At 38.3% G+C, this 7,572-nt stretch overlaps 1 long non-coding RNA gene across 1 annotated transcript; it reads left to right on the top strand.

The window, feature by feature from the left end:
• Window positions 1–430: 430 nt before the first annotated feature.
• Window positions 431–7,424, top strand: LOC113616980 (uncharacterized). Its single transcript, XR_003431468.1, has 3 exons — window positions 431–745; window positions 1,213–1,268; window positions 5,852–7,424. It is a non-coding gene; the product is annotated as an uncharacterized LOC113616980 (long non-coding RNA).
• The last annotated feature ends 148 nt before the right edge of the window (window positions 7,425–7,572 follow it).

Raw genomic sequence — 7,572 nt, 5'->3', positions numbered from 1 at the left:
CTCTCTCCCAGTCAGAGCCTGTTCTGGGGGCAGAAGCAACACTGGCACTACCCCCATCATCTTTGCCTTTATTGTCACTACACTGGCCTGCCGTACTGAGCACTTTCTGTTTGCCAGGCACCAAATTGAGCCCTGCGTATGCACTATAGCATATAGTTCTCACACTCAGGTGGGAGACATTATCATCATCCCCAATTTTCAGATAAAGACGCCAAGGTGTTGGAAAGGTAAGAAACTTGACCCACAGCAAGAGATGGAGCCGGAGTATTCAAACCCTTCTCTCTGACCTCAAGAACCCTTAAATATTAGCATACTACTACATCCTGGTAAGAAAATCTGCTTCCAGCCACTCCGGTGAGAGTAGAAATGATTCTCAGTCCCCACATTCCCCTATTGCCCATGCCACCCTAGCCTCAGGACTAGGGGGGAAAGGAAGTGATCTCTTCAAAGAGCAGCCAAAGGGAACCTACTCCCTTCTGCCTTTTCGGAATCAACTAACCAATATTTTATTTCCTTCTTAAGAGTCCCCACATGTTCCTTTTGGTACTTAGCTTGGCCTTTTAGAATTCTGACATTCTGTGCGTGACTCATCCACTGTATTTCACGTTAATTTATTGAGGTCAAGTATAGGGTCTTACTCATCCTGAAGTCCAGTTATCCCCTGTCACATCTAACTCTGTTCTTTTCTTCTTGTAGGACATCTGCAGGTATTTATTTGAATTTTGTTGAATTGTTCTCATCAATAGTACATTAAAAGTTATACAGAAAGTGCTTTCTTATAAGGAAAACCATCTAAATAGATTTCTAGCTCTTTACTTTTTATAGCACTATTGTAGAGATTATAGATCTCCAGGTAATAGTTTTTAGATTGAGTTCTTCATATTATCTTATTTTTACATATAATGATAAATCTGAATTTTCTCTATCAAACCTCCGAGACTTCACTGGCTTGTAACTTAGCTTGTTGATTATGTGTTGTTGACTTTTCCATTTACAATGATATTTGATCCTGGTAAGGATGGGGCTGGGTGGGAAGGTACATCTTAGGGCCATAAATTGGTTTTGTAGAGAACTAACATAAAGATCTAAAGTCTCATCATATTTCTGCAGAACTCATGAATCGTTTTATTATAATTCCATTCATTCAGGGAGTATAATACCATTTTCAAATTGTTATTCCTAATTTGTTCATCTTCTCTTCCTTAGTCGTAGTGAGAAGAGAGCAGGCTGAATGGAAGAAAGTCATTATGACCACTGGGGCCGCTAGGGTAGGCATCAGTCCCAGAGTTTTGTTTTCATCTCTCCGCTATTAATATTGGCTAATGTCTTGAGTGCTTACTTGGTGCAAATTACTTAGCCGACCATGGCAAATGGATTGTGTCATTTCATCCCCTGATAGTCATACAATTAATGTATGTATTATTATGATATCCCATAATGCATACATGGAACAGAGCCTCAGAAGTAGTTATTTGCTCACGAAAATATGGTAGATGTGGAATTTGGACTCAGGTCTGATAGACTCCTAAATCACTCCTAGTGATTTTTACCACTAAATTAAAGTTGTATACCTCTGGAGAGTAGATAGTTTCTAAAATTTCCTCAGCTCTAACGTTTTATAATTAAATTTTTGTCTGATGGCAAGCTTAACAGTTAAGATGGGTAGGAAGGAATGCCAGCCTGTTGAATGGAATTTCCCTGAAATAAGCCTGTTTTATGACACCAGTTCACTCATTCATTCACTCAGCATGTATTGAATGTTTGCTCTGTGCAAAGGCATTTTAGGCATCACAGTGGAGTGAGCGCCCCTTCCATAGACTCTCCTGCAGCACTCAGAGAAGTCTTGGACTGGTTTGCCTGTTATGGAATGGGGCTTGGTGATAGTAGCCTGGTTTGTCCTCCACTTATAAAACTAAGACATACTCATATGAGTTTATAGGCATCTTGAAGCCGTGGGATAGTAACACACATGAATCTTACCATTTTTGCCTGGGATTAATGATATAAAGGTTTTGGATTTGGGTATGGAAAATGGGTGCAATTATGGGTGTGTTGGTTCTACATATATATGGACATCACGTGTCATCAGCCTGCAGCTACCTGCCATTCCTCACTACTCCTTCTTTTCACAAACCAAACAAGTACCTTCTTATCTCTCCTGTGGATAAGCTCTTGACAGTGGCACTAGGGCCTCCCTCAATGAGTACATCATTGGCTAAACCAGTGGTTTCTCAGATATGCTCATTGAACAACCCTTGAGGTGGATTGACATTCCACTGCCTAGAATAGAATATGGTGTTCTTTAGAAATCGGGGGGAAAAAATAGGCCACCGGATGTACTTTCTTTAATTTAAATTGTGTATATATATATATATATATGAACAATTGTTATATATGTGTATGTATCCTTGTTCATATATATGAATGATTTAAAATTGAAGATATATATACACACACACACACATACATATATGTATATTTAAATTTTGGCTTCTGTTAGCAAGTAGTAAATTAAATTATTAGCAGATCCATACTGCAGGGAAATAACCAATCAGATTTCATTCAATAGCTTGCTTTTTTGTAGATTTATGGTTGTGATTTTATATCTGCAGGTATGTTTGCTGAAGAAAATATTTCTACCACTTTACACAAAATTAAATTCATTTAATACCAATGCGGCATGTCTCAAATGTCTTAATACAGTTTTAATCTTTAATCGCATCAGAAGTATGAAATTAGAAACATACCCCCAAATCATTTGAAGATATAATTACTTTCATTTCCCTTATACTTTTGAGACTTTTGAAAAGTAAGTATTTAGTTGTACTTATCTGTTTCTGTTTCTCTAAGGGATAGCAAACACTGAAACACAATTCTTTTTAAAAGTCAGTATTAAAAATATATTGTCCAAGATGATCAAAACTAAGGAAGTGGCAAAGAAATTCAAAAATTTAAACTTTCAAAGGGTACTTTTTTTGTGAATGTGTAGTACTTGTTCTTCTGAAGGAAGTAATCTCTTTAAAAATTTAATTAACTTATTTTTTATTGAAGTATACTTGGTTTACAGCGTTGTGTTAATTACTGCTGTACAGCAAAGTGACTCTGTTATACATATGTATATACATTCTTTTTCATATTCTTTTCCATTATGGTTTATCACAGGATATTGAATATAGTTCCCTGTGCTATATAGTAGGACCTTGTTGTTTAGCCAGTCTATATATACCAGTTTGCATTTGCTAATCCCAAACTCCCAGTTCATCCCTCTCCCACCTGCTTCCCCCTTGGTAGCCACCAGTCTATTCTCTATGTCTCTGATTCTGTTTCTGTTTCATAGATAGGTTCATTTGTGTCATATTTTAGATTCCACATATAAGTGGTATCATGGTATTTGTCTTTCTCTTTCTGACTTACTTTGCTTAGTATGATAATCTCTAGTTGCATCCATGTTGCTGCTGCAAATGGCATTATTTCATTCTTTTTTATGGCTGAGTAGTATTTCATTGTATATATGTACCACCTCGTCTTTATCCATTCATCTGTTGATGGACATTTAGGTTGTTTCCATGTCTTGGCTATTGTGAATATTGCTGCTGTGAAGATCAGGGTGAATGTGTCTTTTTGAATTATAGTTTGGTCTGGATATACGCCCAGGAGTGGGATTGCTGGATCATATGGTAGGTCTATTTTTAGTTTTCTGAGGAACCTCCACACTGTTTTCCACAGTGGCTGCACCAACTTACATTCCCACCAACAGTGTTGTAGGAGGGTTCCCTTTTCTCCACACCCTCTCCAGCATATGTTATTTGTAGACTTTTTAATGATGGCCATTCTGACTGGTGTGAGGTGGTACCTCATGGTAGTTTTGATTTGCATTTCTTTAATAATTGGCAGTGTTGAGCATCTTTTCATGTGCCTATTGGCCATCTGTATTTCTTCTTTGGAGAAATGTCTCTTTAAGTCTTCTGCCTATTTTTTTGATTGGGTTGTTTGCTTTTATTGTCATCAAGTTGTATGAGCTGTTTGTATATTTTGGAAATTAAGCCCTTGCTGGTCGCATCATTTGCAAATATTTTCTCCCATTCTGTAGGTTGTCTTTTCATTTTGTTTATGGTTTCTTTTGCTGTGCAAAAGCTTGTAAGTTTGATTCGGTCCCCTTTGTTTATTTTCATTTTTATTTCTATTGTCTTGAGAGACTGACCTAAGAAAACATTGGTATGATTTATGTCAGAGAATATTTTGCCTCTGTTCTCTTCTAGACGTTTTATGGTGTCATGTCTTATGTTTAAGTCTTTAAGACATTTTGAGTTTATTTTTGTGTATGGTGAAAGGATGTGTTCTAACTTCACTGGTTTATATAAGGCTGTCCAACTTTACCAACACCACTTGCGGAAGAGCCTGTCTCTTTCCCATTATATATTCTTGCCTCCTTTGTCAAAGATTAATTGTCAAAGATTAACTGAGGTGTGTGGGTTTATTTCTGGGCTCTGTATTCTGTTCCATTGATCCATATGTCTGTTTTTGTGCCAATACCATGCTGTTTTGATTCCTGTGACTTTGGAGTACTGTCTGAGTCTGGGGTGGCTATGCCTCCAACGTTGTTCTTTTTCTTCAGGATTGCTTTGGCAATTCTGGGTCTTTTATGGTTCTGTATGAATTTTAGGATTATTTGTTCTAATTGCGTGAAAAATGTCATGGATAATTTGATAGGGATCGCATCAAATCTGTAGATTGCTTTGGGTAGTATGAGCATTTTAACAATATTAATTCCTCCAACCCAAGAACATGAGATGTCTTTCCATTTCTTTGAATCATCTTCACTTTCCTTTATTAATGTCTTACAGTTCTCAGCGTATAAGTCTTTTGCCTTCTTGGTGAGGTTTATTCCTAAGTATTTTATTTTTGGGGTTGTGATATTAAAAGGCATTGTTTTTTTACATTCCCTTTCCGATATTTCATTGTTGGTATAAAGAAATGCAACCAATTTCTGTATGTTAATCTTGTATTCTGCTACCTTGCTGAATTCGTTTATCAGTTGTAGTAGTTTTCATGTAGAGTCTTTAGGGTTTTCTATATATAGTATCATATCATCTGCATCTAATGGCAATTTTACCTCTTCCTGAAGGAATTAATCTTGAAGTTCTACTAAGACTTTTGGGATACCTGTTTTAATGAGCCACTACTTCCTGCCTGAGATTGCACTATGCACCAGAGATTCTAGAATTAGCATAATAAAACTAATAATGCAAACAACAGCAACAAATCTTCACAAACCTTCCTTGCAAGGAAGTAAAGTCCACTGGAAAAACAGACAAGTGAAACACACATTCAAAATGGCAGTGATTCTCAAACATTTTATGTGCTGAAAAATCATGACAAGCATGATAACCGGGGCAATTACTAGACCCCTTCTCCAGCTGGTCAGGTGTAAGGTCCTGTAACTCTATTTTTGGTGAATGCCTCCAGGAGAGTCTGAGACAGATGTTCTCAGTTGTCGTCAACCTTTAGTGTGCATCAGATTTGCCTGAGAATATTGTTAAAACACAGATTGCTGGGCTCCAGTGCCAGAGTTCTAACCAGTTCCCAGGTGTGGCTGATATTGCTGGCCCAGGGACCACATTTTGAGAACCACCTTTCAAAACTCTGCAGTATGCGGTTGTGTGTGTTGTGAATGAGACGGGCCCAGAGAACCAAAGGAGGGCAAAGGGACTCTGCCCTAAATTAGTCAAAGGTAACAATAGCAGCTAGAATTGATTGACCCGAGAAAAAATTATAAGAACTTTACCTGCATTTGCTCATTTAATCCTTTCAGTGAGGTACATAGGTGCTACTTAGTGTTCCTCTTTTACAGGGGTGTCCAGAGAAGGTAACTACTTTGCCCACGTCCTAAACTGGTAAGTAACAGATTAAGAATTCAAGTCTAGGAAGTCTGATTCCAGAGCCCACACCTCTACCCTTTCTGCATGTAGAGAGGAATAAAGGGTTGTCAGTGAAGCCTTCCTGGGGGCCCTGGCCTCTGAGTGTAGATAGAAGGATGAGTGGACATAAAGATCATTATTTGTGTGTGGTGGGGGTAGGGGAGGAAGTACGAGGGCTTCCAGAAGAGCCCGCCCTCCCCATACATCTGCTATAAGCAAGTCTGATGATCAGGAGTCCGGAACATGAGTATGACTATGGGATACTGAGAAGGGTTCTAGAACCCTGAGGTTAGAGTTCTGGATCAGTTAGTAGGTAACAGAAAGTGAATGAGTGATTTACCTTACTTTCCACGGGTAGCAGGAAGTTTGGAGATAGTCCCTCTAGCGTTAGTCCAGCTGCTGAAGGGCATCACCAGGGGACTGGGTTGCTTCGCTCTTCCAGCTTCCACATCTCTAGCATGTCCGCATAGCTTCAAAGTGACCCCAGAATCTCCAATAGTGTTCCAACAATTTGGGCAGGAAGAAAGAAAAGGAAAAAAAACAGAAATTAAGTAAGAAAAAAAAGGCAGTGTCTAACTCAGAGAGCAAATTTTTTACCACAGATGGTCAGCAGACTTGCACTTAGATCTCATCAGCTCGGATTTTAAACTGGCCACCTTAGCCTTAAGGATAATGGGGTCTCCTAAACCAGGGCTCTGATAGTAAGGAATAAGGAGAGAGTGGTCCTGATTAGCAGTGCCTGCTGTCCCAAACAAATATTACCCCCAAACTATTTTTTTTATCCTATATTTTACTTTAAAGAATGGAGGGGAAACATTATGTATCTGTAAATAGCCTTTTAGAAAGGGTACAATTATATAGTTATACAACCCTCTGGAGGGCTCCTTTCTTCTGAAATCTCTTTAAAAACTGTTCAAGGTTAAGGACATTTTTATCTTAATTTAGTAACTTGCAGTCGATTATCTTGGAATGACATCCTCTCTCTGCAGATGTTCTGTCAGGCTTTAGAAAATTCTAGAAGTGGACAGAGAAGTGTTATGGTACATGTATTTGCAATATGCACGTCTTTGAAATGAAATCCATTTAGGGACCAAAAGGCATTTCATGTCTTTGCTATACATTTTCACATATTTGCCTTTCCAGAATTCCTTTGAGCAAATCTGTTAGATGTAACCCATCCATTTCTCCCATCTGAATTCTTTATTACTAAACATTCTTCAGTATGCTCTCACTCCCCTCTGTCAAAGGCGTTTCTCTGGGTCCTCACCCTTCTCATCTCATATGTGAATGCGTATCTTAAACTGAAGCAACAGTCTGCTATGACTTCTCCATCACTTGAAGAACCCGTCTTTGTGGGAAAAAAAGTAGACTTACTAACTTAGAAGGTAAAATGCGCGCAATGTTTCTGAGAATTAAAAACTAAGATAAAAACATAAGCAATGGAAAAAACTTACAGTGGATCCTTTTCAAAGACTTTATTTTACAGAGAAGGCAACTGAGGTTTAAGGAAAAAATGCGTTAGTTAAACACTAAATAATAAACCTTAAACCTCAGTGGAGCAACACATGGACAGTTCATTTCTCACTCACTCAGGAGTGTAGTATGGGCTTTGGTGGTCTGAGGGTCAGTTTTCTGCTCAGTTATTCAGGGACCC

The sequence above is a fragment of the Aethalodelphis obliquidens genome, unplaced genomic scaffold (genome assembly GCF_003676395.1).
Source record: "Aethalodelphis obliquidens isolate GAN/ISIS:26980383/991018 unplaced genomic scaffold, ASM367639v1 scaffold1087, whole genome shotgun sequence".
Taxonomy (NCBI): domain Eukaryota; kingdom Metazoa; phylum Chordata; class Mammalia; order Artiodactyla; family Delphinidae; genus Aethalodelphis; species Aethalodelphis obliquidens.
Note: the sequence above shows the minus strand (reverse complement) of the source record. Positions and strands in the feature narration are given on the sequence as shown.